This window comes from Hemicordylus capensis, chromosome 3 (genome assembly GCF_027244095.1).
Source record: "Hemicordylus capensis ecotype Gifberg chromosome 3, rHemCap1.1.pri, whole genome shotgun sequence".
Lineage (NCBI taxonomy): Eukaryota > Metazoa > Chordata > Lepidosauria > Squamata > Cordylidae > Hemicordylus > Hemicordylus capensis.
This window is the reverse complement of record NC_069659.1, coordinates 85447720-85475101: the sequence shown is the minus strand read 5'-3', so window position 1 is coordinate 85475101 and position 27382 is coordinate 85447720.

Genomic DNA, 27382 nt, shown 5'->3' with positions numbered 1-27382 from the left:
TATGCCAATAGTCTATGGAAACAAGTGAAATAAAAAAGCAAGCCGTATGAGTCTAGTTGTAAAGCATAACATAAGAATGTACAATCCATCCACCCGCAACTACCCCAACAGTCTGAGACCACACATGAATTGTACTTAAAGTCTTCAACACACATGAGACAAATTCAGGGTCAGATTTTCAGCTTGCTTGAAAAAATGGATGAGATTGTGGTTGAGTTTGTTAAGAGAGAAGCCAGTATTTTATTTTACCTTGAATGTTGCATAGTTATACAATAGAGGTACTCTTTGGCATGTCTGCACTGCTATTCTCTATATGATGTTAAGGTAACATGCATCTTGCTCATATAGTTTTGGCGGAGTGTGGAGGAAAATCACACTCTAAGCAAGATGGAAATGGTATCATTTGAAATTCAAGGGATCAGTGCAGAGAAATCTTGCATTAATTTTAGGGTTGTATCATTTTAATTCAAACCAATATTTTACCTGAGCAGCACTCTTAAAGCTTACTATGACCTCTCCCTTGTACAAAATAGGGTGACAATTATATGTACTTTGCTCCATCCTGAAAAACATCACTAATCTCATTCCTCAAATACTTTCAGATTTTTTTCTTGAGCAGGACTCCCAAAATGTCCCTTGAATCTTACTGTATGCAAAATGCAATGGCTGTATTCACACTTAACACAAAACCGGAGTTGAAGGGGCCTCCAGTTGGAATTTTTGTACAGCCAAATGCATACAACCACAGTTCCAACTGAAAAACTACCCATGGTTTCCCTCCCCAGACTTCAATTTGTACCTTCAGTTTGTAGTGGGTTTCACTGCCTTCAACACTGGTTTGGCGGTGCTAGCATTATGTGTGAGCACTGCACCGCAGTCCCACTCTGTGGCAACCAGAGGTGAAGGAGGAAGCTCCTTCCTTGCTCCAGCTGCGATTGGCTGCCAGGGATGCGATTGACTGTCAGAAGCCCACGTCGCCACTTCCCCCTCCTGACCGCAGAGAGCCTCCTGTCTGTTACATGCGAATGTATTGGACCTGCGGTTCTGCATTATGTGCGAATGCAGCCAGTGGCGCCTCTAGTTAATAGCAAGGAATAGTAGGATTAGAAACAATTCTGATTGGCAGTGGTCTACAATCCTTGCAGCCATGTCAAAGTGCAACCTCACATCCCCTCATTGTGTATAACAAACAAATCCAAATAACCCAAGAATCACAAATAAAAATATTTGCTGTTACACAGAACCATACTCATAGCTTCACAAGATTAACAGAATTCTCTTTAATATGTGCTATTTTAATCACTTATTTCAACCCTGAAAAGCTTTGTAGTTGGGACCTAGTTTCCTTTTATATGCCTTCTAAAAATAGCTTGAGTAATTCTAAAATCTTATTGTGATTTTCAGCCTGTTGTGTAACTGATCCTCTTTTAATTATATGGCATGTACTTCTAGTAGTAATTTCTGTAAATCCCATGTCATGTATTAATTCTTCTAATGAGGCAGCATTTTTAAGAAGCAAGTAATGCTCTGGGAAAATATTTGGTTTCTTTTCTAAGCTCTTCAAATGACAAAAACACCCCACTAGGCCCATTCCTCCTATGGTTCAGGCTGTCTTAATTGCCAACAAGATACTGATTTATAGTATGCATAATTAAAAGCAAAAATCTTATATTCTGTGCTTTCTAAGCTTCCAACTGAATTTTTTTAAAAGACTAATAATCATAAACATTTTAATAAGGATGGACAGAACTGCTGGGTTTTGCTCCACTGAATTTTGGCAGAGAGCAAAATACATGAATATGAGCATGTTACATGAATATGAGTGCTAATAAAGAAATTCCACAAGGAAAAGATCAGCTAACAATTTAGGAAGTTAATAGAATGAACTCAGTGGCTGACATGATGATGAAAATTGCTCAAAGTAGTCCCACTGAAGTTAAAAGGGCAACTTGTCCTTTTAATTTCAACAGGACTATTTTGAATATTTTCATGTATGTATGTATGTATGTATGTATGTATGCATGCATTTACCTTTAGATCCCACTCTTTCTCCAAAGAGTCCAGAGCTTTGTACATGGTTATGTTTATCTCCACATCATCCCTGTGAGGTAGGTAAGGCTGAGATAGAACTGTCTGGCCCAGTCACCCAGTGAGTTTCATGGCTGAATGGGGATTTGAACTTGAGTCTCCCCAAGTCCTAGTCCAATGCTACACCACAGTGACAGAACTAATTGTCACTTAGTGACAAAAGGCAGGAACATGTTACACATTTAAAACAGTGGCAAGCAGTGCTGTAGTTGCAGATCCAGAAGTGCAGGTAGTTTCCACAACAGCCCCCATGGTCTCACTCACCCTGACAGTCATGCCCCTTGGCCATACTCCCAAGTTACTTCAGTAGAATAATTTGGATGTTCTCCTACAAGGAATCAAGGGTAGTTTCCTATGGCTATTCTCCCAGAAAAACAATCTGGATTGTCAACCAACAAAGGATGGGATGAACGGTCATCTACACTGCAACTGAATGCCAGCCAAACATCAGAGGGAGAGGGGGAGAGATGGTACCACCTCAGTTGCCAAACCCCATGCTAAATAACAAAATAGGTAGAAAAGGAGATTATATACCTCCAAATTCAAATAAGAAATGAGTAAACGATTTAATATCTTTGGGATATGAGCAGGCTAGATCAACCCTTAGGCAACACATTATGGATACTGAATGCTAACATGATTTAAGTCTAATCTTCAATAATATCATATTAGTAAGAGCAACACAGAATACGAAGCCAGTTTATTATCTTTCCTCAATTACATCAAAGGGTGTTTACCTGGCTTGTCTAAACACTGTCCCATGTGTGGTATTGGAGGGTAGACTTAATAGAATCTTTTTCTCTGAGCGCATATATCCCTGTGGTTCTGGAGAGATAGAGATATGGGGTCATACTGTATTGTATGTTCTATTGTGACCTTCGTAGTACCTTTATAGCTCCCCTTTTATCAAAGCTGCCAGGGCATTTTGATGAATTTTACATTTTGTTCCTTATTTCCAACCATAATGCATCCATCACTTTCAGTGCTGGCAACATTTGTGCTGTGGCATGTGATGTCCAGCATGTTTTCTAAAGTCTAGATCAGTTAAATCAAGCAATTTAGTAATTTAAATAGTAACTATAGTCATTTAACATGGTTTGATTAACATCTTAGAAGTATGTATGCTTTTTTGGTGGTCAAAGACTGAAATAAAGAACTGAACTGAACTGAATGAGAAATGTGAGCCAAATTCCATCTAGAATTGGGGGGAAAAAAGCTGAAAAGACTCCCACAGAAATGTTATCAAACTGCATTTTATAAGATGAGATTATAAAGGAGATTCAAAACCCATTCCAAAGAAAAACAATAATTTATTTTAACCCTAGGCCCTAGCATGCAGTTATAGCCAACACACACACACCCAACTTATGTTGCACCCCAATGCCTGTGTTCCTGCTCTCAGGCTGCTTATAGAGTTCCCCTTTCTCTTCACCCGATGTCATCAAGAGAGAGAAGAGATGGCTCCTTCTTAATGTGCTTGTCCTGAGCTGAGTTCTTCCTGCTTGGCTCCTCATCCTTCTCATGTCATCCTCTGCAACCCTCTGCTATCTGTTTGTTCCCTCCACTTGAAGGAGAGAGCAACAAGCGCAGGAGGAGGAGAGAATGGTGGGCAAGCTAGAGGATGGGATGGAAATACCTTACAATTCTCTATTCCTCTTCATTCACCCTCCCCATCTCCTGCTGTGCTCCACTGGCTTATTTCCACATTTCCTGCTCCCCCTCTTCCAATGTCTTCCCCACACCTCCCTGCCTCACCTGTTCTGCTGTGTGTCTGTGGTTCCTCCTCCTCATGTTATCCTCAGCCCTCTTTGCAAGCTGCTGTTAGTTCTCAAGGCATCGGAGCTTTAAAGAAACCAACAGAGCACATGAGGGTAGATGAGGAAGAGGAATGCCTTCCCATTCGATTCTCTCACTTGCTCTCTCTCTCTCTCTTGTTCTCTTGGCTGGTTGGAAGCTCTGCTAGCTTGTTTTCACAGCCCCTCTTCCGCTCTCTCCCTCCTTCCTGCTTTGATTGCTCTGCATGTGTCTTCCTGAACTGCAGAGCTCTGGCACCATAGAAAGTGCTGGGTTGGCTTCCCACAGCAACCCAGCTCCACTACATGGCTGGTGACAAGGAACGACAGCTAGGTGAAGGCTGGACATAATAACACAAAACAGGTTCACATAAAAGTGCATGGGGAAAGAAATCTGAGGGGTGTGTGTGGGAGGGGGAGCATTTACCTTAATGCTGCCCACACATTAGAATGCACACAACTTTTTTTTTTTTGCTAATCTATTCTCCCTTCTGATGTATGGTTCTGATGGTCGCCCAGCCCTCACTGGCATATTTTCAGGTTTCATTAGAGCCAGCAGACGGAATGGGGGCTTAGTAAAAATCATTGCACACACAAAACTTTCTAACACTTGGGCAGAGTGAGTCTGAATGCTGCTCAGTGTTTCAAGAATAGATTAGAGGCATGTTTTAAAGAGAGAGAGAAAACACCAAAAGCCATGTATAAAGACTGACATGCTGCCTAAGGAAGCACTGGTTTTTCCAATGAAATCCTAGTGCGGTGCTCCCGATGCTGCGTTCCATACTTTAAAATATTCAATGTGAAAAACCTTGAAGATTTTCTTAATTTGTGTAGAAAAAACCTCATTCAGCTTTCATGATTCAAATATATGTGGCTTCATAGAAGTTGTTCAGGGCATAGGTTCTTGGGTAATGAGAGTTCAAGAATATTGTTGTCCTTAAATTCGAACATGTACCTCAGGTGCCTTTATCCAGCTAAAAATGTGCATGGTTTTATTGGAACTTGGTTGACATATAGCCAAAATCTTCATTTCATTTAGTTATGCCCCCCCCCATTGTGTGCACCCTCCTATTTTTAAAAGCAGCAGGCAGAAGAAAATCTGGCTGCCTTGCTGCCCACCCCTCCAATAATCTGACGCCTGAGGTGACCACCTCATTCTGTCTCATGGAAGGTCCAGCCCTGCTTTCATGGTAAGATGTGAGTGGTTGCTTGGCAATAATACCAGTTAACCAAGAAGCAATAACCAAGAAGTTAACCAAGATGCTTGTGTGGTGGGGGGGGGGGGAAGTCCAAAATATTTTTCTGCCTGTGGTGGATAATATCTCAGCTCCTCCCACCCCCATGGGCTGTTGCATGCTCAGATTTATCAGGCCATGCTGTTGAGACAGTGGTGGTGCCACATGAACAGTCTCAATCTATCATACCATTTCAAGCAGTGGTGGCAGAAGAATTCCTAGCTTGAATTGTGAGGGGAAAGAAGAGGTGCACCCCAGGCAGGGTGAGGAGGTGAAATTTAACAGTATGCCCCAATGGGATAAGGAAGGATGGTGGCAACAGGTGACAGGGAAGCCTCTGAGATGGTGCCCATGATGGTGGGAACTGTCCATTGCTACTCCCTGTGCCCCTGCCCACACTCATGTGTGAGGTGACTGCCTTGCCCTGCATCTTGGAAAGGGCAACTGTCATTTTGTAGTTGGTAAGCAGCCATATGTTTTATAACTGCTTCCCTTGTAAATACAAGGAAATATTATGCAGGTTTAACTAAGGTTTTATTAAGAAGCAACTCCATTTTTTCTCCTTCTCCTTTCCCTCCTTTTTCTTTATGACTCTATCCCCCATACTCTCTACAGGATACCTTCTAGGACAAACCTCCAAGCAACAAAACATAAAAGATTACTTGATAAAACACAGCACATCCCTCCCCTTTATAGCAACCAAAACTGAATTTATTTAAAATTCAGTGAAAAAGCCTTGAAGTCTTTTAGGTGGTCTCCTGTCACACAAACTTCTCCTAAGTAGGGATATGAAGAACCAGTTTGACCGCAAACTGGTCTGCTGCAAAATGAGCCGGTTCATGCTGGTTCATCAGCCCAACCAGCCCAGCTTGTGAGTTCGACCAAATCAGTTCAGGGACCTGTGGTCTCATCAAAATTCATACCAAACCATGGTACAGTAAATGACCCCTACACACCCTTACTTTTAAGTCTTGGGTTCTTTGGCACAGGAGCTTTTTGTTATTTTTCCTCTGGTACTGAGGATTTTCCACCACTTTCATCAGCCTCATCTGTGATTAACATGTCACCCTGAAAGGAAGTATTGCCATCCATAGTCCCAAAAATTGCATGCATCATTCTTTGGAATACTGAAGCTGCAGAGGCTAATCCAAAGGGCAGTCTTTTGTATTGAAAAAGATCCTCTGGAATAATGAAGGCTGTGTATTTGCAAGAATTTTTGAGCAGAGGAATTTGATGAGAGTCCAAAGACAAGTCCAAAGTTATGAGCACTAAGGCCTTTTTCAGAGTAAGCAGCATTTCATTGATATTGGGTGATGGATGACAATCCACTACCATGTTGGAGTTCACAAATCTAAACACATTCGAAGTGTACCACGACTTCTGTACAAGAACAATGGGAGAGACCCATTGTGGTGAATCAAGAGGTTGTATGATGTCAGCATGCTGTAGTCTCAAAAACTCCTCTTTAAGTGTTTGGTGCAATGCTATAGGTACATTCCTCACTTTGTGTTATAGGCATTGCATTTGCCTTCATCTGAATTTTATGTTTGAAATGAATGGCTGTGCAGGAGTATCAGAAAAAATGTCTGAGAAAACAGCGATCATATCAGCATATGGATGCTCCATCATCTGTAAGACAGGTTCCATGCTATTTGGACTCCTTTTTGTGATACATACACTTTCCCAACCTGTAGTACATCCTTTGTATTTCAGGACAGCAATGAAGTATCCATTTATGGCAATAGGGGAATCTCCAAATCCCTATGGGTGGATGTCTGAAGGCTGCAGTTGCAGATCTGATGTAGTAAGGAGTTTCTTGTAAAGTAGATGGTAAATGATAGTGGATGGAGAACCAGAATCATTCATCATCTGTACTTCATGGACATTAACATGTATGTGACAATGTGGAGATGTAGGTTCTGAGTCCGTCACACTTAAAATGTTGTCAGTGTTGGAAGTGAAGGACTTTGTGCTGTCTCTTGTCTCAATGACATAGGAGGACAGACTAGTGAGTCAGAGGGCTAGATGGTAAGACATTGGTCATCCCTTCTCTACTGCTCTGACACTATCCCTTTGGAATGTAGATGGCTAATCTCAGGGACACTTCCTCCTTCCTCTCTCTCCTTCTCTTCCTGTTCCTTCTACCTTGCAACATGCAAGCTCTTCTCTCCCTGAACCATGTGTGCAGAGATGCGGAATCCATTGGCATCCAGCCAGCTATCTAGATTAGAGCTCCTAACTCCTCACTTTCCTATCCAGAATGGAGTTCTCTAATAAATGCCATATATATTGATCTGAAACTATGAATTGGCTCCAAGTTACTTTACTCTCAGCATGCACACATGCCTAACCAAATTCCGCTGTGTTGTGCCTCTGTGCACTCTGCTATAATGAAAAAGGGATTCTCTCACCAGAGAGAATTCCTAACAGTCAGGAAGTGGTTCATCTGCCACATTCTATCATATGATAAATCAGTAATGGAGTAGACAGCAGACTTGCAAACCTTAGCAAAGTGTCCCCTTTTCTTACACTTGTTGCAAGTGACCCTCCATGCAGGACAGTGAGCAAATATATTCACCAGGCAGATGGGATCTAGAATAGAACTTGTAACGTTCAGCAACCACATTCATAGTAGGGTTGAAATGATTATCTAAGTCTAAGAGCAACTTCATAAGGATTGGCATCCTGTTGCAAGTTGGTATAGGTATAGTGTGCTGTTGAGTCGATTTCGACTCCTGGCGCCCACAGAGTCCTGTGGTTTTCTTCAGTAGAATACAAGAAGGGTTTACCATTGCCTCCTCCCACACAGTATGAGATGATGCCTTTCAGCATCTTCCTATATCACTGTTGTAGGTGTTTCCCATAGTCTGGGAAACATACCAGCAGGGATTTGAATCGGCAACCTTCTGCTTGTTAGTCAAGCATTTCCCCACTGCACCACTTAAGGTGGTTTGGAAATGACAAATGGCTATATATTCTTTGCCCTTCAGGGCCCAGGCAGAGAAGGAATATAGCCTTCTGCTTTTGCTGGAATAATATCAGGAGTCTGTATAGTGAGGAGTTAATTTCATAAATGGGACTTCCATTGTTTCCAGGGGAAGAGCAGATCCTCCTGGGGTGGACAAGAAAATAGGTGGTGGTGGAATGCCCATGCTGCAGTGGGCATCCAGTGAACAACAGCGTCCAGGATTTATAAGGATTGATAACCCCTTCAGGAGTTGTGCAGATCAGGAAGCTGGAGAAACAATCAGCCGCAGCAATACTAGACTGCAGCAGTTCAGGAATGTAGGCCCAGTAATCAGGGGTGCACCAAGGTAATTTGGGTGCCCAGGCAGCCCAGCCATGAGCCCCCCCCCCCCGAGGCCCCTGAAACCTCTGCTTTTTTTTTTTTTTTACCGTGGCCAAGGGGTGGCTGCATGGGGGAGCGGAGCAGTTTAGAGATCGTCGCAAGCCCGTGACATCACGGGCTTGCAACAATCTCAGCTGTGCAGGCATGCCTTGCAGTTGCTTAAAGATGCTGGCCAGAACAGATGGTCCCAGTGTCACTCTTGGTCCCCACTGCCACTGGGGAAGGGGGGGGGGAGAAGGGAGAAGGACTGCTTCACTTCTCCCCCTCCCAGCCACCACTCAGGTAAGAATTTTTTTAAAAGCAGTGCTTTGGAGTGGCGGGTGCAGGGTGGCTGCCGGAGGCCCCCGGCCTCGGCCATTTGGAGCCTCCCTGGACCTTGGAGAACTAGACTGGGTCCCAAGGTCTGGGGGTTAGTGCACCTCTGCCAGTTATGCAATGAAAGGAAGATGCAGGAACTTTCACAAGCTTTGCAGACTCACATGGTTCAAAATCTGGTTCAAAATCTTGCTGCCAAATATTATATAACTGCTTCCCTTCTAAGCTCTAAGAAATATTATGCTGGTTTAACTAAGGCTTTATTCGGAAGCAACTCCCTTTTATTCTCCTTCTCCTTCCCCTCCTTTTTCTTTCTGACTCCAATCCCCACACTCTCTATAGGATCCCCACTGGGACAAATGTCCAAACAAAACGCAAAATATTACTAGATAGAATACACCACCATACTTTTGATTTCCCATCAGTTTTTCTTCCTCTCCCATTCCAGCTAAACAATTTGTAGCCCGGCTGTCAAAGCTTGCCTGGTCTGAAAATTGTATAGCTGTTGTTTGCACATAGTGGTATAAAGTGGGGACAGTGCCAGGAGCAGCTGCAGCACCTCTAACACTGTCCTAGACTCTGCTCATGCATTCTAAATTGCCAGACCTTAGCATAAATGGCTTGTGGAATTCCATCACAACAGTGATATTTTCTGATTATACTTTTTAATCTAAAAAAAAAAAATGGAAAGAATCCAACTGAGGATCAGTCATCAATTTTTTATTCTAATTTCACAATACGAGCAATAAGGCTCGTTATAGCATTTCCTCTGCACTTAAATTTGTACGTAAAGGAGGAAGGGAATATTGATGGCTTTTAACAGGATTGTTTACTCAAGAGGAGAGTGTTCAACAAGTTTTAGATTTAATAGACCAGCTCTGTTAAATATCAAAGTTAGAGTTTGAGCTGAAGAATCTAAATGGGCGAGCTATCTCATGTTATCGTGTAGCACAGAGTCAGCATGAGTTCAATTGTAACATGGTCTAACATGTGTAAACAAAAGTTAGCTAGGGGCTATGAACAATAATCACATCATAAATTATTGCTCAGGGTTTTTTTTTTTTTTAATTAATATTTGATGCTGAAGGCCAAGAAATATAGACATGTAATATTAAGAAAGCCCCTTCCTCTTTTAGGACAATTTCTCCCCCTAGCTTGCACAAGGTTTATTTAGTTTAATAAGTGATTTTAAGGGATGCAGCTGACCTGTAGATTTTGCAAGATGAAATTTTGTTCCATCTGGGTACTTTGTTTTCTATAACTTTCCACTCCACACTATTGTTTACTATCATACTGCTACAATCCATAGCAGATTTCCCACTGACCACAAGATGTCACTGATAGACTATGCAGAAAATATGAGTAGTACATTCATGTTAATTTCCTAAATCCTTTTTTTTGTTTTGTTTTTTAAGGTGGCCTAAGAAAGTTTAAATAAGGTAAGCTATGTCTAAAGCCACCCATAAATAATAAATATTGGCTGACATGATAAGGAAAATTAATCAAAGTAGTCCTATTGAAATTAAAAGGAAAAGTTTGGCATTACCTAACACCATTTTCAATGGGACTACTTGACTAATTTTGCTCATGTAAGCCATTAAAAGCTATTCATGAGGAAATGTTCCACACACATATTGCAAAAAATTGTGATTTATGGTTCAGAAGCTTAAATAAACTCAGCAGACATCAAGGATTTACTGGATCCATATGTATTGGGGGGGTGGTTGGATTCTTCCAACCATGTTATAAACCAGAGACTACTGTTTTAATATGGCTTTAAAAATATTGAGCCGGGTCTCACGATCATTGAGACCCAGTTTGGGGAGCTAAGTGGGGAGAGTGGGCTAAGCCTGCTCTCCCCACACACGAGCAGGGCGGGAGCCCTGGGTGGCCATGATTGCCGGCTCCATGGTGGAGCTGGCGGGGGCTGGGGGGAGTGGGGGCTGATTGGCCCCCAGAAACTCCTGCACGACCTGCGCAAGCGCACAGGCCATGCTGGTGAGATGCCCGGAGCCAGAAGGTGGCTTTTCACCTCCCCTCCAGGGGTCTTCTCATGAGTAGCTGCCCTACTCACGATTTTTAAAACCAGGTTTGCGGAGCGCTTGCAGGGGTTTAAGCGCTTGCCCTGGTTTAAGGGCAGGGGTAGTTAGGCGGGTTACCCATTTAGGAACCACCGGGCTCGCAGCCGAGCCCGGTGGTTCACACGATGGACAAAATCGGGCTAGCCTCCACTAACCCAATTTCACCCTATCGTGTGAATAGCCTCATTGTGAGGCTGTTGTCATGAGCCAACAAGACCAGGTTCAGTCAGCCAAGCACAGGCTTGGCTGCCCGTGAGAACTGCCCAGAGCCGACTGGTTCCCGGTGGCACTTGGGTGGGAAACCCGCTAAAGAAGCCTGCCAGTTAGCTGAGGTTAAGGGAGTGCCCTTCATGCTGTCTAACTGCTCATGTGTCAGTGCCAGCTGCTTGCAGACTGCACTGAGACACTGCCGGGCTCCCAGTCGGTGCATTGTGAGTTTTCCAGGGGCCGGGATGAAGGTTCCCGACCCCTGTACCTCCATGCTGCCTAGGGCAGCTATGTGTTGTGTGGGTGTGCGATTGGTATGCCCAGGCTCTTCACTGTGGGCAAGGCAAGGTTAACAAACTTTCCTCCCCTCCTGGCTCGCAATTGTGAGAAAGGGCCTTGTGCCTAGAGACATTCACTTCTTCTTTCTAACAAGAGCCTCCCCATCTCTGGCAACTTTTTAAAAGGCACTGAAGACACATTTATATACCCAGGCTTTTAATTAGATTTATAGTTTTAAATAATTTTAATATTGGGTTTTAAATGTTTTTAATCTTTTAAATGATTTTAATTGTTAATTGATTTAATGTTTTAAATAGTTTTAATTGTAAACTGCCCAGAGATGAAGGTTTTGGGCAGTATAGAACTATTTTAAATACATACATACATAAAAAAAATCCAATGGCTCTTAAGTCTATGGGGGAACTCCCCAGAGACCTTTTGGATGGTAGCATGTGAGCACAATGTGAACCTGGGAGTGGCAGCTCAGGCCTTTCAGTGGAAAACATTGAATCAGTATATCCTAAGACTGTTTTGCTCTTCTAGCAAAATGCTCTTGCATTTGAGAAAGAAGGCACAATGCAAACATTTTGTCTCCAATGTCTTTTAACTTCTATTAACCATTATTTAACCATTGGGAGAGATCATCAGGGGATCTCGTGCAGGGTGCTTTCAGTATGCTGATGACACCCAAATCTATTTCTCAGCTTGATCAGTTAATGGCATAACTTCCCTAAAATGCCTGCCTGGAGGCAGTAATGAGGGATAACAAACTGAGGCTAAATCCAAGCAAGATGGATGTGCTCATTGTAGGGAGCTTCAGTTTAGCAGATGGGATAGATCTACCAGTTCTAGATGGGGTTACACTCTCCCAGAAGGAAAAGGTTCGCAGTTTGGGAGTACATCTGGACCCAACTCTCTCTTTGATGTCTCAGGTGGAGATGGTGACCAAGAGTGCTTTTTATCAGCTTCAGCCAATACTCCAGCTGTGCCCTTTCCTGGAAGAGTGTGACCTTAAGACCGTAGTGCACATTCTGGTCACCTCCAGGCTTGTCTACTGCAATGTACTCTATGTGGGGCTGCCTTTGTACGCAGTCCAGAAACTGCAATTAGTGCAGAATGCTGCTGCCAGCTTGGTATCCAGGTTGTCCCGAAGAAATCATATCACTCCTGTTTTTAAAGAACTACATTGGCTGCCAAAAGGTTTCCAGGCAAAATAAAAAGTGCTGGTTATTACCTATAAAATCCTTAACAGCTTGAGCCCAAGGTATTTAAGATAATACCTTCTTCATTATTAACTAGGGATGTGCACGAAGCATTCCAAGCACATCTGGAGGGGCAAAGAGTGGTTGCTTTAACAGGAGGCAGGCAGGTCTTAAACCCCGCCCCCCATGCTCCACTGCCACCCCAGCATGGTTCTGTTTGTATCATGCAGCCCTGCTGTCTGTTCTTAAAAGCCACACCAGGGCTGCTTCTTGCTTGGGAACATGAAGTTCCCTGTTCCCAGCATCCCATGGCAGCATTGGCCCAGAAGCGACATCTGAGCATGTGCAGATGCCATCTTGAGTGGTCAGAAATACTATGCTGACCACTCCAGATGGTGTCCACACATGCTCAGATGGCATTTCCAACTTAGTTGGGCTTTAGACCCAAGCCTGATTCTGACATTATGCTGTACGAGTGTACAGATGTCTGCACGCTCATACATGTGTTTGTGTGATTGACTGTACCTGTGTTTATTTTAAAAGTGAACCTGGATACAGGCCCTTCAAATGCATGGCATAGATAGGAAGTATACTTCTTTAGTTGCGTTCAGCATAACATGTGAATGACTGCACCCGTGTACAGATCTGAACCTGTCTACTTTTTGCACGAGTGTTGAACATAATGTGTGAATGGGCCTCCAATCTCTCAATAATGGAAAGGCATGCTGTCACACTTATAGCCTTTGCCTCTTCAGATGAACGCTGCAGTAAGCATGAAGAGTGGGTCCAGGAGGGTGAGTGATGGGCAGGGGACGAGAGTTCTAACCTGTTTCAAGCTTTGTAAGCATGTCCAGCATACGGTCTGTGAATGCCTGAATAGGGCTCTTGTCAGAACAACTGCCGACTGCTGGAAACTCTCAGATCCTTCAGAGTTCAGTGATCTTGATTCACGCTGCTATCTGCAACCTGCTACCTGCTTCACACATCAGTGTGAAAGTCAGTCTCCTCTAGGCCTTGATTAGCATCCCAAGACTGGACAAGACATGAAAAACAACCATGTAATGATAAGCAAAACACAGCTCTCTTCATATATTGCTGTGGTTAAAACCTGCACAGATCAATTAGGGAGATGCGAATATGAATAATAGGAACACAGGAACATAGGGAGCTGCAATATACTGAGTCAGACCATTGGTCTATCTAGCTCAGTATTGTCTTCACAGTCTGGCAGCGGCTTCTTCAAGGTAGCAGGCAGGAATCTCTCTCAACCCTATCTTGGAGAAGACAGAGAGGGAACTTGGAACCTAGATGCTCTTTCCAGAGCAGTGGCTCCATCCCCTGAGGGGAATATCTTACAGTGCTCACAGTTCTAGTCTCCCATTCATATGCAACCAGGGCAGAACCTGCTTAGCTAAGGAGACAAGTTATGTTTGGTTTGCTACCACAAGACCAGCTCTCCGTAACTTCTTGGGGCTGTCCTTATACTTTAGGTTACAAGTGGCTATCCACATGACTGATATGTATGAAGCTGGCCACAGGTACTGTAATTCAGAACCATTCGATTCTAATATGTTCTACATGCCTCCTGAAAGATGCAAAAGCATGTCTCAGTAACAAGGGTTGTTACAGAAGTATTTACTGCCAATAAAGTCAAGAATAAAAGCAGGGTGTGCCTATTAGCAAACTTCCATATACTCTGATTACTGGTATCTCTGAGGATCTGCTTTGGCACACCATAATTTATTTTAATAGGCAGCCAAGCAACACAGACTTTTGTTTAGGATTAATTTGATTAGAGTAGTTCAAGATTTCCCCCGTCATATATGGAGTACCCTATATATGCTATTCTCTTTATCTTATATGCACAGAATTTATTCATTTTATTTTAATTTTATTTTAAAATTTGTATACCCCACCCCTCCAGAACACTACTTCTTGGGGTGGCTTACAACTTTAATAAAATAGATACAATCCTATATAATAAAGAGCCAGGGTGTGCGCCTGTGTCTCTGCGCCCGTGTCTTTCTCGGCCGTTCTGGGCATGCGCAGAGCGCATGCCCAGAACATCCGAGAACGATACGGCCGCAGAGACACGGTGGCCATGTTGTCTCCCGGGATGAAAGAAGGAGAAGCGGGGACCGGGGAGGGCAGATGCGGCAGCGGCAGGACCAGCCCAGCCGCTAAAAAGGAGGATGAGAAGCGGGGACCGGGCAGAGGCGGCAGTGGCGGGACTGGCCCTGCCGCAAAAACGAAGGAGAACAAGCGGAAACCGGGGAGGGCAGATGCGGCAGCGGCGGGACCAGCCCTGCCGCAAAAACGAATGAGGAGAAGCGGAGACCGGGGGAGGACAGAGGCAACAGCGGCGTTGAGGAGGAGATTTCTCCGATGAGGAGAGACAACGGGGGCGGGACCGGCCCGGCTGAGGAAAAAAAACAAACGGTGGCAAGACCGGCCCGGACCCACAAAGGAAAGAAACGGCGGCAGCAGATCATATCCCTACTAGCGCCCATTATTTTAACGGGCTTAAAAACACTAGTGTAAAATAAAAGATGAATAAAGTAAAAGACCAAGCTAAAACCACATTTTAAATTACAAACATTTTAAAAGTTTCAAATTAAAAGTTGTTAATAAAAAGCTAAAAATTGAGAACAGTATCTGTGGCATCTCTTACATCTATATAATTAATATCTCCTTTCAGCAGTGGCACTCCACTTATGGCACATTGTTCATTGTAACACTTGTCCTGTGTAGTTAGAAATTTCAATAAAATAAGCTAGGTTTTTTTTTTTAAAACTTTTTAAAGCTCTTTGTTAGGGCAGCCAGAGAGCCATGCTGTCTCCAGAGGACCAAGTATGATTGTACTAAATATCTATCTATATCTATATCTATATCTATATCTATATCTATATCTATATCTATATATATATCTATATTCATACAATGCCTGAATGAGGCTAAAGGTCTGAGGACTGAGGAGGCCAAGGAAGCTGCTTTATACTAAGGTATTCCTGAGATTATAGGTACATGATGTAGGAGAGGGGTAGTAATAGTAATAATAACTAGCTGGGCCAGGCGCAGAAAATCTTCTCCCACCCCCACCACCTGGCTGTGGTTTCCGGCCAGCTTTCAAGCCGGCCCATCCCCTCCACTGCCTTCTCCTCATTCCGGCGGCCGGCACACCCACCCACCCCGCCATCACCTCATCCTGGCGGCCGGGCCTGCCTCCTCCTCCTCCTAGTGGCCCAGCTGCCTCCTTATCCTGGCAGCCAGGCTGGGCGTGCCACTGCCTACTCACACTGTTGGCCGGGCTGGGCCCGCCACCGCCTCCTCGTTCCAGCGGCTGGGCCAGGCCCACTGCCACATCCTCCTGGTGGCCCAGCCACCACCTCATCCTGGTGGCCAGGCCAGGCCACCACCAATGCCTCCTCATCCCGGCAGCTGGGCCCGCTGCCACCTCCTCCTGGCAGCCCAGCTATTGCCTCAGCCTGGCGGCCAGCCTGGCCTGCTGCCTCCTCATCCTGGCAGCTGGGCCAGGCCCACTGTTACCTCCTCATCCTGGCGGCCAGGCTGGGCCTGCCACCACCACCTCATCCTAGTGGCTGGGCCGGGCCGGGCCCGCCACCACCTCCTCATTCTGGCCACCACCTCTTCAACCTGGTGGCCGGTCCAGGATGGGCCGGCCACCACCGCCTCCTCATCCCAGCAGCTGTTTTCTCCGCATCCCATCACTAGTATGGCAGCTTCTTGCGAGAGTTGCCACAAATGGGATGAGTGACTGGTACACTTAGGAGAAATAAATATATAGATAATAAATAAATAAATAATTGGCTGATATCCAAGAACAATAACAACAAATATTTATATATATTTATTTTCGAAAGTTTCCAAAGTGGTTTACACAGAGAAATAATAAAGAAATAAGATGGATCCCTATCCCCAAAGGGCTCACACTCTAAAAAGAAACATAAGATCGACACCAGCAACAGTCACTGGAGGTACTGTGAGGGGTGGGAGGATAGGTCCAGTTGCTCTCCCCCTGCTAAATAGAGAATCACCACATTAAAAAGGTGCCTCTTTGCCAAGTTAGCAGGGGAATATCCAGATTAACATTGTGTGCACAGAATAATGTTTTGTACATGCAATGGGGAGAGGTAATATTCACCTATCCCCTTTCCCTTCTGCAGCCCTCTATGCCTCCAAAAATATGTCCTTGAGAGCTGTGGAACTCTCTAGAACAAATTTCTGGGAGAAACAGATGGCTGTAGAAGAAAAGGGAAATCACCTCTCCACTGTTGCATACACAAGATGTTATTTGGCACACACAACCTTAGTGTGAATGTCCGTTGTTCATCATCACCACCACCACCACCATTATCACATTGCTTTTCCATAAAGATATGAGAAGTCTTACACCATTTATAAAAGGAAGGTTGGGTTAGCACTTACTTGATTGGATAAAGGATCTTCCCTGAGAATGGCCCTTTGGGGTTGTCCACAGACTGCAGAGAATCCTCTTCCTAGGCTTGTCTCTTTAGAGCAGATACCTGTCAGGCCCACTGAAGATATCGCTTATCCTGTCCTCAAGGCCAGATTTTAAACAAAATTATGCGATTGGCTTCTTTCCAGCTTTAAGCTTTTATGGTTTGTTGAACTTTTTCAGCTTGTGAAATATAAAATTGTGTCAAAAAGTAAAAGAACTTTCCACACTGCAATTCCTGCAAGAGATTACTGCATAAATTGTAATTTGAGCACTACCATATTTCTGGAAGGAGCTGAAGGAGATCAAGAACATGAAGAACTAGTTAAAAAAACCAACAAAAAACAACAACCTAGCCCCAAGCAATTGGTCTGTAGCGTATGCATCTACTGGCCTGCTGGTCACTGGTGCCTCCAACTATAACTATGCCAAACCCCAAAAGGATTTATAGCTGCGGTTTGGATTTTTAGTTGTATTGTGTGCGATATGCCAGCAACTACAGTGTGAGGTAGTATGTGGGAAACAAAATGTTGTTTATACCATACCAATCTTTCCACCTTGTGAAAACAGATCTGACAATTTTGTTCCCATTTATTCATTAAGTATTATTGCAAGGGGAAGCCAATGGAAGATTTTGTGTGAAGTACTTTTGGCTTATATATAGCTGATATTTAAATGTTTATCCATATGAATGTATATTCTGGTGGCACCATGACAACAATGCATTTTTATTGGTGTTCTCTTTCTTTAGACAAACCAGTGTATTCACTTTAAGCAGAAACACTTCAGAAATAATGTAAAACTAGCTGAGCTGGGCGCAGAGCATCTGTGCCTCCACTGACCCAGCCAACCCGCTTCTCAACCCCTGTTCCGCTTTCCCCCCACCTGGCTTCTCTGCCCCGCATGCCTGTCTGTGGTTTCTTGCTCCTCCTGCCCTCCCGCCAATTCTCTGTGGCAAGGATGGCCCGCCACTGCCTGCTGCTCCCAGCGGCCAGGCCGGCCCACTGCCACCTGCTCCCAGCAGCTGGTTGGCCGCTGGCAGGAGCAGCCTGCTTTTGCCCGCCCGTCCACCTGTGGTTTCTGGTTTGTGGGCTGACTGTAAAACTGGCCCACCACCTCCTCCCCCCACATGCCCACCAATTCCCGACATCCAGGCTGGCCCGCCGCAACCTGCTTTTGCTGGCCGGCTGCCCACTGGTGGCCGGCAACCCTATTTTCTCCCGTCCCCATCACTAATGGGCAGCTGCTCATGAACTGTCGTGAGAACTGCCACATATGGGATTAGTGACGGGTATGCCTAGGAGAAATAAATATATATGTGTGTGTAAAGAAACAATTGAGCTATCTTGGTGGTGGTGGTGGGCATGTGGCTTGCAGCACTCCAGTTAATCTGGTGGCCCAATTTTGGATGTGCATGTCACACAACACATTTCACATTGTATGCTTTGGAATTTATAGGGGCAAACTGCTTATTCCTTTTAAATATAGTGCTTGATTGTCCTTAACTGCTAACCAAGCTTGTCCTTTCCTGGGAAGCAAAAAAGGACTTGGTTGTGAGGAGGGGCATATTTTCTGAATCTTCCTCTTTTTATCAGAAATGGCTGGCAGAGTTGTGGTTTGGCTATGTGAGGACTGGTGGATATGATCTGTGGAAGCCCTCCCCAATATAATAGATTTGCAACATCATGGGGTTATCTTTTTAACGAAAGGCGGTATATAAATGCAAAAATAAATAAATAAATAAATAAAATAAACCCCATGCAAAGAAGGGGCAAGTGTGGGGGGGAGTTCAGGGAGGTGTTTTCAATTCATTCAACAAGTTAGTTACTCATTCACCATTCTGCCTTTCTGCCTCATTGAAGAGAGAGAGAGAACTAGTTTGCATTGCATGGCATGCCTCAAGTTGCCATGATGATGCCATGCCATTGCTTATGTCTGCCTCAGCCTTGTTGCCAGCCTGAGCCCAGCCTGCCAGCCTGCTATGGCTACTGCATGCCAATCTGGGGATGGATTTATCTGCTGCATTGCTTTTTAGTTCCAGAAGAATTTTTTTCACCTCCTTGAGAGATGCCATGCCATTGCCTATGCCTGCCTTGTTCCCAGTCTGAGCCCAGCCTGTAGATTCTCTGGCAGCATATGAGATTTCCAATGACAAACCATGAAACCACTCTCATATGCTTCCCGAGAATCTACACTCAAAACATCTCAGAAACAACAGAACCCAGTACCCCATGGGTTAGCAACCCATGGGGGTGGTTGGCACCCTATGTGCTCTACTACACCACTCACTCTGGGCCACCTCAGTGCCCCCCAAGTGCAGTTATGGGGCTGCTGAAACCTCCATCATTCCCTATGGGAAATAACCTTAAAGACACGTAAACTCGATTAAATCTTTAAAAATCAGCCCTATGCCCAATTCCTTTGAAATAATTCTGGAAGCTTCCTTGCCCCCACTGGGCACTACCACCCACCCTACTCTGCTCTGGGCCACCCCTTTCCCCCCCAACGTGAAGCTATACTTTTGCTGAAACTTCCATTATTCCCTATGGAAAAATCTTAAACTTCAAAAATTCACCAAAAATCAGCCCTTTGCCCAATTCCACTGAAATGTGCACGGTAGCTTCCACCCATTGGGCACTACCACCCCCACACACTAGTTTTGCTCTGGGGTCATTTTTTAAAATCCAAAACGTTTTGGATTCAGATTTTGCAATTTCGAACAAAGAACAAAATGGGGGTGTTTCGGATTTGGGCCAAAAACAAAACAGAAAAAAACCAAAATGCACAACCCTACAATTTGGCTCTTAGGAATGTATAACTTGTAATTCATGTCCTGATGAATTGGTTTCAATGTGATATTTGTCATGACTAGCTTTAGTTGGTTTAGCACCATAGAATGACTCTGTCCAGCTGTATTCAAATGCAGGATGCTCACCATACAGATCTGGATCCAGATCAGAGTGGACAACAAACAGACATCAAGTTCACTTGATGGCAGTACAAAGCATACCTTACAACAGAATAATAAAAATGGGTTGGTTCAGACAGTACAACCCCTGGTATGTGCAATTAGGAAGACTGTATCAGCAGTGCAACCATGGGGACATTATTTATTAATTTATTATTATCTATTACATTTATAAACCAGCCCCCCCCATCCAAAGGCTCTTGGCAGTGCACAACAAATTTAAAAAGACATAAACAAATTTAAAAAGACATCCTCTGCAAACATCCTAGTGTCCTTTCAGCATGTCCCTTTATCACATATAGCGGCTCTTCATCCATTTAAATAAGTACTTGGAGCATATGTGTATATGAGACCTCCTGGCTGGGGGTCTACTCATAAGTAGGCTCAGTGTGAAGCCGTGCCGTGGCTACTCACGAGCCTAAAAAGCAGGTTTGCTGGAGCGCTCGCTCTGCAAACCTGCTTTTTAGCAGGGGTTCTTGAGTGGGTTACCCGCTCAAGAACCACCGGGCTCAGCTGTGAGCCCAGTGGTTCTTACGACCAACAAAAATTGGGCTAGGCTTTCCTAGCCCGATTTTTGTTGGTCGTGAGAATCGCCCCACAGGTACTTATTATACAGGGTTGGAACAGGAGACAATTTTGATCTGCTGGTTCTGGATGGCATCACAGTTTCCCAGAAGGAACAGGTATGCAGTCTGGGAGTGTTTCTGGATTCAAACCTCTCCCCGGTGTCAATGATTGAATTGGTGATCAGAGGTGATTTCTACCAGCTTTGGCTGATATGCCAGCTGCAACTCTTGAGAAAAATGACCTCAAAACAGTAGTACACATGCTGGTAACCTCCAGACTTGACTACTGCAAGACACTCTATGTGAGGCTGCCTTTCAGGGGCGTAACTACCATTAGGCAAGGGGAGGTGGCTGCCTGGGGGCCCCCACACCTCGAGGGGCCCCCCAGAGGCAAGTCACATGTGAAGTGAGTGTGTATGTATCAGCGGGGAGCCCATTTTAAAATTTTGTCTCTGGGCCCACTCCAGCCTCATTACGCCCCTGCTGCCTTTGTATATAGTTCAGAAATTGCAGTTGGTACAGAATGAGGCAGCCAGGTTGGTCTCTAAGTCATCTCAAAGAGACCATATCCCTCTTGTATTAAAGGAATTACACTGTCTACCAATACGTTTCCAGGCAAATAACAAGGAGCTGGGTATAACCTATAAAGCCCTAAACAACTTAGGCCCTGGGTAGCTAAGAAAATATCTTCTTCACTATGAGCCCCATCTCCCACTGAGAGCATCAAGAGAGGTTCATCTACAGTTGCCACTAGCAAGTCTGGTGGCCACACAGGAACGGGCCGTCTCTGTTGCCACCTTGAGACTCTGGAATACATTAACTGCTGAAATAAGAGGCACCCCCCACCTCCGACAACTTTTTACAAATCTCTAAAGGAATTTTTTTTCACCCAAGCATTTTAACTAGATTTGTGGTTTTAAATTGTTTTAAGGTTTTCATTCCTGTTTTGTTTTATGTTGTTGTAAACTGCCCAGAGATGGAAGTCTGGGGGTGATATACAAATATAATAATAAATAAAATAAAATAAATAAAATAAATATTAAAATATGACTGAAGGTGAAAATCACTGCCCTGGGAATAAGATTTCCAAAACAACAGGGTCAATGAAGTTGATAGTTTTAGAGGGTAAATAAATGTAGAAAATTAATATAGCTCCTGAATTATCTTCCCAGGGCTGGCTTACAAATGTGATGCACTAACTTGAAAGTATTTGTGGTAAAATAAATAAAACTGCTTAACTTTTTCTTTTAGTGGGAAAGGGAGCACTTTCAAGATATTTTCTTGAAAAAGTAATATCTGTGAAAACCTGCTTCTGTCCATTTGAATGGAAAATATTGACACAATACTGCTCACAGTTATGGGAACAAACTGAAATATGCAAAGACTTAAAAGAGGCTCCAAAGGCTCCAATTAATGATGCCCTGTTGAAAAGTGTCTTGTCTTCTACAAGGCTTATGGAACAAGTCATCACGCTGGAACACAATGAAACAAGAAAGTAAGATAATAGCCAAGAATATCCTGCTTGGGGACAGATCTCAGGACACATTTTAAACTTATATTGGTAGTATTTTTCTTTGTAGAGGGACCTCTCTTGGCACATGTAGATGCCAGTATGAAAATAATACTGAAAAATGCTGATTTTATCCCTATTTGAAAGCAAAGCACAGAACCCACTACCCAAACCAGCTATTTTAAAAGGAAGGGTTGGATTAATATGAGCATTATTTGGTTTTACCACAGCAACAGCATGAGCTGAGGGTTCTGTCCACTCTGTAATTTACTACGTTTGTGTTCTCTGTCATGCCAGATGTGCATTCTACTTGCCCTTAAAACACCCATGTTGGTAAAATAACTCCCATTCTCTGATGGCAGCAGCCTTGCTTCATTTAGAATACTATGTCCAGTTCTAGGGACCTCATTTTAAGAAGTACGTTGATAAACTGAACAGGTTCAGAACTAGACAGCAAAGACAATGAAGGGTGGAAACCAAGACCTATGAGGAATAGTTGAAGAAAGTGGGTATGTTTAGCCTGCAGTAGAGAAGACTAGGGGAAGATATGATGTTCATCTACAAATAGCTGAAGGGCTGTTAAACAGAAGAAAAAGTGAGCTTGTTCTTCGTTGGTTCTGAGGTCAGGACAAGAACCAGTCAGTTGAAATTATGAGAAAGCAAATTCAAGCTAAACATTAGGAGGGATTTCTTAACTGTAAGAGGTATTTAATAGTTGAACAGTTTGCCTCATGCAGTGGCTTGAGAGGTTTTCAGACAGAAGCTGGATGGTCAGGGAAAGATGCTACAACAGTTTTTTAGTTTGAACAGGGAGTTGGACTAAAAGGCCTTCAACTTTAAAACACGATGATTCTACCATTTCCTAATTCTAATGGTCAAAGTTCTCTGGCATGAGAGATAGGCTCCATTTGCACATAACACCAAACCAGAGTTGAATGGGGCAGAGACTGGAATTCATATATGTCCAAATGTATGAAGCCATGGTTTCGCAGCAAGAGCAACCTGTGCTTTACCTCACCAAATTCCAGTTTGAACCTTTGGTTTGTAGTGAGTTTCACCGCTCCAACCTGAAGTTTGAAGGTGGCACATTACATCTGAACACAGACACTGCCATAACTGGGCTTAATGCTGTTTCTGGAACCAAAATAATAGGGGAAAGTCACATTGGGGGATGCCCGCCTTCCACTGTGTCTATTGGTTCCCGCTCTGGAAACCAGAAGAGAAGAAGCCAGGATGGAAGGATGGGCAACTATGCGTTTCGGTCACCAAAAATAAATAAATCAAACAGTTCACAAGTACATGCAGTCAGGGTGGCACCATAAACCATCAACCCAATTAGATTGCAGCAAAGATAACAGATGGCAGGGCTTTAAAAGGCAGCCCCAACCAGAAATTCTTGAATGGTTGTGCTCTATTTTTGGGGTAATAAAGTTGGGGAAGGGGGACCTGCCCTTTCCCCTTTGGTGAAAGAATGCACTCTATGGCAATGCACTCTTGGATTGCAGATTCTGGCTAGCCTGGTTGCTCCACAGAAGCAAGCCATGGAGACAGGTATCCTAGCCACACCTTTCCCCATCTTGGCAACTACTGCGAAGAAGCAGTCCAAACAGGCCCTCTGCTACTCCAGTTGTCTAGTGGCACAAATCCATATTTGTTTTTAACTGGAAAAGCAATCTCACTTTCCTTGGATTGCTGATAATTGGGGCTGCCATCTCCCACAATTCCCTGTGGTGGCCAATTTGCATATGCTACAATGCATAAATGCTGCAGGCCCAGGGAATTTGAATGAGAGTAAAGAGCTATCCCTGGTCCCGGGGTTTCCCTAGTCTGACCACCCCAGACACATGGAGCCCCCACTACACCATGGGAGTATTAAAGGGTTGCCTGGAGAGGAGGGAGTCATGGTGTACAAGATCTATTATTTACCAGAGAGAATGGGGGCCTCACACAGGGCTCCCTTGATTTGGATGGCCTAACTCATGAGAGCACAGTCTGATGGAGGACCAAATCTAACTGAGCCTAGCCCCCCCCCCCCCGCATGGACTGGCCCTCTCATGAGAGGACTAATCACTGGCTGGTGAGCTGACACGAGGGGCAGGAGTGTGCTTGGGTGTTCCTGGGCTCCTTTGCCAGGGTCTGCCATCGGAAGAGCACCCTTGCTCACAGTGGACCGAACCTCAGGATCCTTTGGCCTTCATATATATATTCCCTCCTAGGAAGTAATCATGAACCCTTCCTGGAGTAAGTGAAAAATAGTGCCCCTCAGTATCTCCCCATTGCCAGAAATTGTGTGTGTGTTCGACTGTTTTGGTCTGGGGCACTTATGAGGACAGTGGTACAATTGCAGTAGGAATACGGGCTTTAATTCCATTTAAAGGGATTTAAATGCCCTTTCCCTACTGAGGGTGGGTGGTTCATTTTGAAAAGGCATGATCGCACTTGGCATGCCCCCTTGAAGATTGTGGCCAATGGCTGCCACCCAGCAGATGTTCTGATGCCTTATGTATTTATTTAATTTATATATTGCCCCACCCAAATGGCTCTGGGACGTGCCTTGCCCACAATCCGGCGATGCGCACACCATGGAGCTTGCTAGAATGCAGACCTGGTGGACCAGGAAGAGGGAGTGGCTCTCCTACCCTGAAACTGGATGTTGATGGGCTATGGTTGGATGAAAGTTTGTGATAAAATTCACAGTTACAAATTAACCTTGGGTTCATCTACCCACAGTTTGTCGTTATGTGCAAATGCGACAATAGTCTTTCTGGAAAGAAAGGAAAAAAGTACCCACCTTAATTGTGTAGCTGCAATTATTAAAGCTATCATGCCAAAAGGAAAACCCAGAAGCAAGTATTAAAATTAGAAGAACAATAAAATATTTATTGTTTGCAGGCCTAAACACTAACATTCTTAGATATGTCTTCACAATATATGTCAAAACTCTTCATTTCCTTTGCAAGAAATAAAACACTCAATATGCTAAAGTCAAAAGACCGTCTCTGTACACATTATTTTTATAAATTAAACCAAGCCAAGATTTATTTGTACCTTGTGTTCAATTACTTGATATGGGGATTAGTTCAGTTCGTATTTTATTCTTAGTCCGAAAATCTCTGTTTCGGTTGCATTAAAGGTCAATTCATGCACTACATTTGCTCTGGTTTTCAAGCTACAGGAATGGATCCCATTTTTTCCACACATGGGAAAAGCACAACATGTAGAAGTGGTAACACTCAGTTCTCATCCATGGGTATGTCCATGAAATTACGATGTCTGAGACTCATTTTAGTGATTTTGGTTTTCATAAATCTTTCTAGGGGTGAGAACTGTTTACAATTACTTCCATGTTTTTTCCTAAACTGAAATAAAATGCCTTACTAACTTCAAAATCAATAACATTTCATAATTTTATTTCAGTTTTATGTTTTATTAGCATTTTTAAATTTTGCTTTTAAAATTGCTCTTTCAGGAATCATTTTTAAACTTAAATATTGACACTGAATGAAGTTTAAAAGATGAAAGTTAAGTATCAGCTTTCCAAATACAGTGGTTTCTTTTCTTTTCTTCATTTTAAAAAAATGTAGGCAAAATTAGGAATCTTAAAAACTGAATTAGGAGATTATACATTAGAATTTTTGCAAAACAGTTTGAATGAGGGGCTTTCCTATATGCTCTACTTTAACCCCTTGTATGCAGGTACTAGAGTGACTCGTGAAATTTTGTTATGGTAATAAGAAATAGACCAGTAAAATCTAGGAAATATCAGTTGTGGTATATTTCCTAATCAGTCTTTCAACCTGACCTACTTCTCACCTAGATATTAAACCTAGATGTTTGGATTGTACAACTTCAGGCTGCAGGTGGGAAATTACAGGACTACATTTTTCTCCAGACTAAATTACTTCCTCCAAATAGAAAAGAAAGATGCTTTGGATGTTATAAAATGTACCAAAAAGTGCATGTATGGGTGTCAAAAGAATCAATTTCATGGGTTTCCCATTTTATGGGAACCTTGCATGGAGATTATATGCAAGCTGTAGGAGTACCTCATTCTAGGCATGTGTGACACTCTGGAAGCTGAACTGGGTCTAAATCAAATTGGCCTGATTTGACATAGTTCAAACTGCTTCAGCAGAATGGAATTGCTGTCTGATTCAGGCCAAATTATGCTGAAACATGCCCAGTTCAAACTGATTTGAATCTGACCTGATTCAGCCTCCAAGTCCTCCCCCTGCATTGGATCTCCCCACCTGAATCTTCACTCCACCTCATCCCATTACTAGGCAGGCAGGGGCCTTACTTTTGTAACCCCATTTGGCTACCAGTGGTGATGGACTAACAGCTGGGGTAGAGATTTTGGAATTTTGGAGAATTCCAAACACACATTTATCTTTCTTTGCAATACTAGGAAAGGATACCATTCCCATATACCATTCCCGAGGTGCCATTGCAGTAGCCCATGCAAATACTACTATTCTCATGATTCTGTTCCTTTCCCAGGACTCCGGTGGGGAAAGAAACAGCTTTTTAGGAATTCATTTAAAAAGTGAAGCCTGTGCCACAGCTTCTGTTCCCTTGCTGCTGGAAGCAAAATGAGGTTAGAGAAGAAAGTGTTCCTGCCTGCCTAAAGTACAAGCATCGACGGAGTGTGGGTCAAGGTGGAAGGGTCCCAACTTCAATTCAAAATGAGCACTGAGTCAAATTGAACCAGACTACTCCCCATAATCTCAGTCTGAATCAGGGGGTCCTCAAAAGCACCAAGGTAGGCCTTGAAATTGGTGCAACTTTGCACAGGTGTACCTGATTCCCATGCATTATCTCAGGCCAGGTTTATCTTTGAATTTACAGTTCACACTATTTATCTTTTAACATTGAGCTGGATGCATAAAGTATAGCTCTGCTAAGTGAAGAGGCACCTTTTAAACGTTTTTCTTTATTTAGCAGAGGGAGAGCAACTGGCCCTATCCAACCGCAGCACAGCATCCCTCCAGTAGCTCTTACTGGTGTCTACCATATGTTTCTTTTCAGATTGTGAGCCCTTTGGGGACAGGAAGGGAATCATCTTCTTTATGTATTATTTTTCTATGTAAACCGCTTTGAGAATTTTGTTGAAAAGCAGTATGTAAATATTCCTAGTACTAGTAGGTAGCAGGTTCAGTTTCCAGCATCTTTACTTAAAGGATATCAGGATTGGGAGAGGATTCTTCATTATTATTATTATTATTATTATTTACATTTTATATCCCGCTCTTCTTCCAAGGAGTCCAGAGTGGTGTCTACAAACTTAAGTTTCTCCTCTCAACAACCCTGTG